This window comes from Meleagris gallopavo, chromosome 4 (assembly GCF_000146605.3).
Source record: "Meleagris gallopavo isolate NT-WF06-2002-E0010 breed Aviagen turkey brand Nicholas breeding stock chromosome 4, Turkey_5.1, whole genome shotgun sequence".
Taxonomy (NCBI): domain Eukaryota; kingdom Metazoa; phylum Chordata; class Aves; order Galliformes; family Phasianidae; genus Meleagris; species Meleagris gallopavo.
Window position 1 is genome coordinate 68,844,551 of NC_015014.2, and position 8,852 is coordinate 68,853,402.

At 46.8% G+C, this 8,852-nt stretch overlaps 1 long non-coding RNA gene across 1 annotated transcript; it reads left to right on the plus strand.

The window, feature by feature from the left end:
- Positions 1-1,925: 1,925 nt before the first annotated feature.
- On the plus strand, positions 1,926-5,544 carry LOC116216602. Its single transcript, XR_004159716.1, has 2 exons — positions 1,926-3,855; positions 3,960-5,544. It is a non-coding gene; the product is annotated as an uncharacterized LOC116216602 (long non-coding RNA).
- Positions 5,545-8,852: the final 3,308 nt, after the last annotated feature.

Here is an 8,852-nt window from a genome sequence, read left to right on the forward strand (position 1 = left end):
TCTTCTGGCAGTCGCAGACTCCAGATGTTCGGAGCGCGAGCTGGGAAGTCCTGCTGGCGCCACTTGGGGCAGAGGGCAGGGGAAAGGCACGCGAGCTGGAACCCGGAGTACTCAGTCACTGCAGGACTTGGCGCATTCCCCAGCTTGCTGCTGGCACATTCCCCGGCTCTCTCCTGGCCATCTGTTCCAAAAAAACACTTTCAGAACCTCATCATCACTCAGGATACAACACTGCGAGCAGCTGTTAGCGAGGCAGAAGGAAAAAAAAAAAGAGAAAACCATGCGAAAGGTCTCTTTGTGAGAGAGGAAACTGGGTTATGAATAACAGGCGAGCAGTTGGAGCTCAATAAAAGTTTTCTGCTGGAATTTAGTTTCTTGGGTTTTTGAGTCCCGGGGTCTGCGTATGTGTGTGGATGCACACAGACACAAGGAATTAAAATTAAAGATGAGCTATATATATATGTTCCCTGGTAATTAGATGATACAGGAGCACCCACGGCATGAAACGCCGCTCCGTTTGTTGCAGTCTGTTGCACCAAAATTGCTCACGTTATGTATGTAATTATTGCATTATATAAAATAGTTATTGTGGTGTTCTGCCATGCCTTGGTGCTGCCCCATTGCTGCTTGCCTAAAAGCAGATTTCCTGCTGTAGGTGAGGTTTATTCCCACATACTGCAGAACATTTACTCGCTGGGAGTGGGGTTGTAAAAGAGAAATGGTAGCGTCAAGGTTAATTTGTATGGCATTTCTGTTTGCTGGAAGCATATTTTTTCTATAATCCTGCATCAGGATCTGTGATTTATTTACATGGAGCCCTGAGTTGGAGGCACAGCTCCCAGCTTGGTTTGCTCACCCGGTGCTGGTGGCAATCGATCACCTGATAGCGATATCAGATGGTGTTACCGCATCGTGTTCGGGTGATCTGCACGGCATTTCTTCCCTATGGATTCCCGTCCTGTGCTCCGGGGGAGTCTGGTAATGAGGTTGGAGCTCCCTTTCTCTGCAGTCTGATCAAGCAGAGGTTCCTCTTTAAAAATAGCTCCCTCTCCCTGCTCGCACTTGCAGGCAGGCAGGCAGCCAGGCTGCTTCCCTGGAGAAGAGCTGGGCCACAGGAGAGCAGTGACCCTTCCCGTCCATCTGCCTGTCTGCGGCCACAGGACAGCAGGGTCCCTGGGGAAGCCCTGTGAGTTTTCCCTGCCCTGTGCTTATTGCTCATGTTTTGAGATGCCCCTGCACCCCAGTGACCCAAACAGCAAATGTGAATGAGCAGAGGGGTGAGGCTGAGGATTCTCTGTGGCCTGAGCAGAAAAAACAAGAGGTTTCCCTCTACTCCAGTTATTAGCATGGGCAGGGAGAGATTCACCCCACAGCTATCAGGTAACTTCAGAAAAGGAGTATGTGACTCGAGGAGATAGGAGAAGCCTTGGAACAAAGGTTGACTCCATTCCAACAGTGCTTTGATTTATAGAGATTGAAATGCTCTGGGATGCTGCAAACTCACCAAGGTCATTGGGCCAGTTGTCAAATTCAAGAGCCAAGGGAGTTGTGATTATTAGTTTAAAGCAGACTCTGTTCAATAAATCTGTCTTCTGAGCTGCTGGCTGGGGTGGGAGCAGGTCGGGGAAAGACAAAGCCCCTTCCCACCCAGCACCCCCCCATGAGCCCCTGGGACCAAGCAGTTCTGCTGAGCTTCTCCACTGCCTTGCAGGAGTCCCTCCACCCATTCCTTCTTCCCTTTATTCTTCCCTCCATCTCTCCCTGCCTCCCTTTATCCCTCCATCCCTCCAACTTTCTCTCCTGTCATCCATCCCTCCCTCTCTCCATTACTTTCTCCATCCCTTCATTCATCATCCATCCATCTCTCATTCCCTCCATCCATTTTTCCATCCTTCCTTCCATAATTCCCTCCATCCATCCTTCCATCTCTCTATTTCTTCCTCCCTCCATGACTTCCTCCTTTCCTCCGTCCCTCCGTCCATTCTCCATTCCACATCTTTCTTCCCAAAGCTGCTGTACTTTGACCCTCCTTTGCTCACTCCATTTTCTTATTTCCCCCCTTTTTCCCAACTGCATTGTCAGGTGCTATTTATTCAGGATTTTCAAGAGCCCCCAGGACACAGGAGGAGAACTGGGTTCCCTCTGATTTGGATGGCTTTGGATTAAGAGTGAGGTTGCTCCTACAGGGGATTTGCTCACTAAGACTGTTGCTCCAGACAGCAACAGGGGATGCATCTCTCTACTGTCTTTTAATATTAATCATAGGATCATAAAATGGATTGGGTTGGAAGGAACATTAGACATCATCCAATTCCAACCTATCTGCTGTAGGCAAAGTTGCCACACACTAGATCAGGCTGCCCAGGGCCCTGACCTTAATGAGAGCATTCAATACTTCCCTCCTTTTTCTTCATTTCCCCTCTTTTTTTCTTTTTTTATTCCTCTCCTTTTTCTTCTTTTTCTTTCCATGTGACAAAAATTAAATAACCCTCATTTCTATTACAGGTTATTAATAATCATAATTCATTGTTGGAAAATCATTTTAGGTATTTCCTATCAGAAACATTTGTGATACACAAGACTGTTTGTCATTCTCTCACCCAACACCCATGTATTCAAAATCCTGAGTCCCAGCTAATTAGGACTGTTGTTTCTCCTGCCTAAAACAGCACTACGTAGTATGTTAGTCAACAGAGACAACAAGTCATTGATAATAATTGCATAATAAGCTCCATTTTTTTATTTGCTGTGTGCCAATCAGAAGGGCAAGCCTGCTGCAAGAAGGGTTTGCAGTGAGGCTCTTGTATCTCCATCCCCTTAGTCCAGTGTGGATGCTCACCTGGGATGGGTCATCTCACAGGCAGCAGGCCTAGTTATAGCACTAATAAAGTAGAACATCAATGTCATAATTCTTTCAGAGAATTATAGAACCATATCACCATCTAGGTTGGCAAAGACCTTCAAAATCACCAAGTCCAACCACCAGTATGACCTATCGAGTCCTGGCACTTTGTACCTTAATGTTACAAAATCCAATAATAGAAAAGGGGGGAAAGTACAGCAACAAATGGATCTGAGAAAGAATGTTTTTTGGGTCAATCAAAAGGAGTTTGACCTTTTTAGACTGTCATCAAGACGCCTGGTCTGGAGAATTGATGACCATGTCCAAAGGACCGTCAGAGGCTGCACTGCACCCTGGAAAGCTCTGAAGTCCAATGGCAAAAAGCAAGAAACGGTGGTTGGACTCAGAAAATGGGATCCGATTTCCAAGTTTCTAAATTCCTGAGTTACTTAAAGGAGGATTTAGGAGCCCACGTGATGAAGGCAGTTTGGCCAACTGCGATGTGACCTCATGAAGAGCAAGCCCAAAGGATTTTACTGTGTTTTGAAGTATGCTAACGATTGTTTGTGGGATATTCACAGGGCTTATTTTAATGTCAGAGAGGGTTTAGATGAGGTTTTTCCTGTCTCAAAGTGCTGCACGTTGAAGCTGTGCATTTTACGATGGCAGCAGTACACCTGTACCAGTTACTCACATACACCTGCCTCTGCCTCTCCTGTGGGCTGAGGAGCTGTATCTGTGGAAATAAATGTGATAACCACAACAGCAAAATAGGCCCTACAGGTCTGGGCCACACCAGCTTGTTTGCTTCCTTTTTGTAATTCTGAGATTGACTTCTGATTCTGAAAATGGGTCCAGAGGTCTTTTCCAAAGCAGGTATTTGCCAACGTGTCTCATTTTGTTCCTTTTCCTTCCCGGACTTTCCTTGTTCCCTCTCTCTCTTCCAGCACTCTAGGGACTCTGCCCACCTAGCTGTTGATGCCCTACAAGCCAAAATCCAGAACACTCACACTGTGAGTTGATGGGTCCCAAGGAAACCCCAACAAGGGCCATTTATGTGAGGAGCCAAAGAACAGCACATGTTCACAGTTCTGATGCTGCATATTTCTCTTTCCAGGAGTAATAACAGGGAAGGGAGGATTCAGAAACCTTCCAGCCAGTTACATCTGTTCTTGGCAAAGGTTGCACAATCCAGATGAAGACTGCGAGCAGCTTTTTTGCAGAAGCCCCTTTTCAAGATGACGATTGGCCAAGGAACTTTCTCAGACTCTGGAACAGAAAGGAAAAAAAAAGGACAAGGATGCTTCTTATTGTTTTTAAGCCAGCCACCTTTTAGTACGTGCAATTTATTTAGCACTTTTCCCTTTGCTTAACTGGGAAATGTTCCCCTCTCAGCTCATGTGTACAGTCATTTTTTTGTTGTTGCCGTTGTTGCTGTTGTGCCAAAGATTTGATGGAGCTTCTACACTGTGTCTTATTTTTGCCTTAATGTTAAATCCTTGAGCCAAAGAGAAGTCAGAGACACCATTCGGATTGCAGCAAGTGGGCCAGCAGCTGTCAGGGACAGATCTGAATTTCGGAATCCTTCTGCGAGGTCCCTCTTAGCTCTCCCATCCCGCAGCCCTGCCACTTGGCTTTGGTGTGGCAATGAGTGGGGACACGGCACCGGGTGATGAACCACCACGTTGTCTTCTTCCTTGGAGCTGCTCCATAGTTCCACCTCCTTGGCCAATTCCTGACGTTCCTGCGACATCCACAGGGTAGGGATACTGACGTGTAGAGAGAGCTGAAGCAGGATCTAGGGTGTTGGGTTTTTGTTTGTTTGTTTTTTTAATAAAGAAAAAAAAATTAAGTAGAAGCTAAGCGCCATGTGAAGCAATAAAAGAAAATCAAAGGGAAGTTCAGCTAGGCGGAGTGGAACGCTGCAACACAGTTCTGCAAGCGTTTCAGTTTTGTGAGGTCATTTTCATGGGGTTTTCAAGTGGTCAGAAACCCGTGTAATGCAAAGGCATTTGAATCCTATACTGTACCTTTCACTTCAAATTGAAGTAAAAAGAAAGAAAAAATGGAGAAACATTTGCTTGGAGTAAGCAGACTTTATAGGTAATGCAGTTCGTGTGCTAATGATGGGGGACAGAGCTCTGTGTTCAAGAATATGGGTTTCCAAGCTCAGGAGATTGACATATTTTGTTTCAAATAAGGGGAAAGGTTATATTTGCAAGGCCCGGTTCAAATCCCAGTTACAGCAGCATAAATCAGGTTCCTCGGTGTCTGAAGCTGGCCAGGAACTGGGAGGGCTGGGACTGGCACCAAGGTGTCCCATCAAGCATCTGTAGGATCTCCATCAGCGGGGAGGAAACTCTCCATTCACCACATCCTCCACCCTGCATTGGCGCCAGGCTTGAGCTCTTCACTGGCTGCCTGTTTCTTTCCCTTTTAAAGCACAGGGGAGTGCTGAGCATGCAAAACCTGAGCTTGCATGATCAGTGACTGTGGGTCTGGGGGAGGTCTCTGCCACATCTCCTGGCTGAGGCAGGGAAGAGAGCATCCTACAGAGGATGCTCAAGATTTGTTCTGTGTGAGTTCTGGGCACACAGGGGATAATGGTGTCCAGACCCTGAGGTTTTCATTATACTGCTCATCACCCCCCACCCTCACCGCTGTTCATTATTAGCAGCCCAATAAATACATTTTTAGATTGACGTTTGTATTTCTTTCTTAAAGCATGGTTTAAACCCTCTCTTTCATTATGTACGTTATATGCATCCTTTTAGGGTCATTTTCTGCACAGCACACACAGGCTGTGTCACAGGGCCAAGGGCTATGGAAACACTGCAGGCATTTCTCTCTCTGAGCAGTATCAAATATGCACTCTTTTTTTTTCTTAAATATGAGAAATACCATATTTTACTCCTGAGCTCTGCAGTGGCTCTCGGTTTGGGAGAGTTAATGATTATCAGTACAGCAAGGTCTGCAGGGAAGCCAGAGATACAATACCACTGATCGTATTTATTTGCTTTCCTCCCCCCCCTTTAGTTCCTGTTGATAGATAAGAAATTTGCTGCAAATACGTCACAGGCTGGACAGCACTGTCAAGCTGCAATTGGGGCCTTAGGTCATGCAATATTGTTTGTCCTCTTGCTTAGGGAAACATTAACCCTTGGGACCCAGCTGCTCATTTAAAATTCCCAAGTTCTCTTCCCTAAAACATTCCTTGCTATTGCCACCTTACCCATTCTCCTCCAGTAAATGCAGGAAGAAAGTCTCTAGAAGTTAAAGACTTACTTTGCTCAGGAGCAATGTTCTACGGAAGGATGCATGACATTTTCTGCTGGTCTTCGGGGTCCCAATGGGAGGTGAGACAAGGCCAGGGGAATGGCAGTGGTGATTCATAACACTGCTCTGTGTGTCCCAGTCCAGCTCCAACAACCAACTCTGACAACAACAAGGGTAAATTTTTACCAAAGGGTAGTGAACATGTTAGTGCTTTCTTTGAAACCCGTGGTGGAGTTGACACTCAGTTGTCCTGGCCAGGGTCAACCAAGGTACAGAGCCGACCTTGCCTCACTCCTTCCCAGCAAACACAGTGGGCAATCACGCTCCTGATAACATGGTGATTATGTTTGTTAGCATGCTGTAAAAGCAAAACCCTCTGTGCTGTCACCCCTCTGCCTCAACCAGTGGGGTCAGCAGAGTCCAAGCCTTGGTTTCCAACTTCGGATGCACAGGTGAAGCTGGAGGGTCAGCTCTGCCAATGTCTCGTGATGTCCAGCACGTGACGTGAATCCTGAATACCATATTAAACCAGAAATCATACTCCAAGCCAGTAACATAACCCAGACATAACACAGGGCACTTCATCGATGCTGATGCCACATCTGCTGCCTTGGATGGCGACTGCAGTGGGTGAAGGGCCAAGGGGACACCAACAGTGTGAATCAAGGTGAGGAGAATCCTATAGCACCAGCACCATCACCCCACTAAGCTTGTTCAAGGTAATGCAGTCACTGCCTGCTTGCCCTGTGATGCTAGATCCTTCTTTAATTCAAGGGTTTCCTGTTGTTCACAGATGGTGAGATTACACTTACACCAACAGCCATCAGAACAGCCACACTGCTTTTGTCCCCATAGGAACGTGGGACCACCACAACCAGTCCAAGTCCTGGCAAAAATCAAGATGCGATGGGCCCAGAGAGATTATGTCTACCCAACTGGAAGCTCTGGCCACCATACTTGCACATGAAGTGGCTCCATCTCTGCTCATTTGTGTGTTGATGTCATCATTTTGGCCTCATCCTGATGCAAACTCATGCTAACCCTTTTTGATGGAAGTAGCTCTTTCACACAATTTCTAATAGAGTTTTTTTTTGTCCACAATGCTGATATGAACACTGGCATCATCAGTGCAATCCCAGGTGTGTGGGAACACGATCAAGTGTGGAGGAGTGCCATCAACACAACCACATCACACCACACCAGACTCAGCAAGAGCCCACTGGACTAACCTGGGCACCTGCTCAACTGTACATGACCAAGTTGACCTGTCAATGCCTCCATGATGAGGTAAAATTACTTTGGTAGGCTGGAGTTGGCCCGCTCATTGTCCCTGCTCATACTGGGGTATTTATATATATATGCTGAAATAGGATGGCAGGAAGGTCACATGGAGAGCTCTGCCCAAGCCAAGCTGATGAAATGCAAGCCAGATCCTGCTGATAACTGCAGAGTGATTAATATCCCCTGCTTTTCTGCACAGCTTTTACATAATAATTCTCAAGCACCACAATCATGCCCCTTAGCATACCTTAGGGCAGACTCCAGCCTATGAAGCCTATCATTCCTCTGAGATAATCTGGAGAGGTGAACAAAATTCCCATTGGCTTGGATAGTGTGCAAAATGGGGGTTCAGCATTGCAAATCCAACTCAGTGTTATCAAAGGAGCTGATGGCCTGCTGCAGACAGAGCCAGAAAGGAAGTTAACCCATCAGTGAAGAAAAAAGATTCCAGTCTAATCCGCTCAGTGGATATGAATAGGCAGCTGTTGAAACAGAAGTCATCACTTCAGCTTATTGAAATACTGGCATGGAGAAACAAAGTCTCCATTGCATCTGTCCTCCACCAAGCTGCCCTCCTTGCCAAGGGTTGAAATGATGCACATCAGGGTGCCAGGATGGCTGTGCCTAAATCAATTCCCTAACTTGTGTGCATCAGCCCAATTCCTCTATGAAGCCATACGCATCAACCAAAATCTCCCATAAACCTGCATGCAGAGGCTCACAATTAGCCACATAAAACATCTGTGTCATTAACTGACAGCACACGGGTGCTGCCTGACAGATGCCAGCACTAACAGCTTCCCTACAGGCTCAAAGCACTTCTGTTACACAGAGAGGACTAAGACTAGCACTTTGAAAGTGGAAGGTGGGATGCATGATTTCCTCAATGAATCATAGAATTCTTAAGGTTGGAAAAGACCACTAAGGTCGTGTAGTCCAGCCCCAATCCATCTCCACCATGCCCTCTAACCATGTCCCTCAGTGCTACATCTACCCTTTTCTTCACAGAATCACAGAATTGTAGGGGTTGGAAGGGACCTCTAGAGATCATCGAGACAACCCCCCTGCCAAAGCAGGTTCCCTATACCAGGTCGCACAGGTAGGCGTCCAGGCGAGACTTGAGTATCTCCAGAGAAGGAGACTCCACAACCCCCTGGGCAGCCTGTTCCAGTGCTCCGTCACCCTCACCGTGAAGAAGTTCTTACGCACATTCATGTGAAACTTCCTATGCTGCAGCTTATGTCCGTTTCCCCTCGTCCTGTCTCCACGTACCACTGAAAAGAGACTGGCCTCACCGCTATGGCCACCACACCTCAGATATTTATAAACCTGGATCAGGTCCCCTCTCAGTCGTCTTTTCTCAAGGCTAAACAGACCCAGTTCACTTAGCCTTTCTTCATAGGGGAGATGCTCCAGGCCCTTCACCATCTTTGTGGCCCTCCGCTGGACTCTT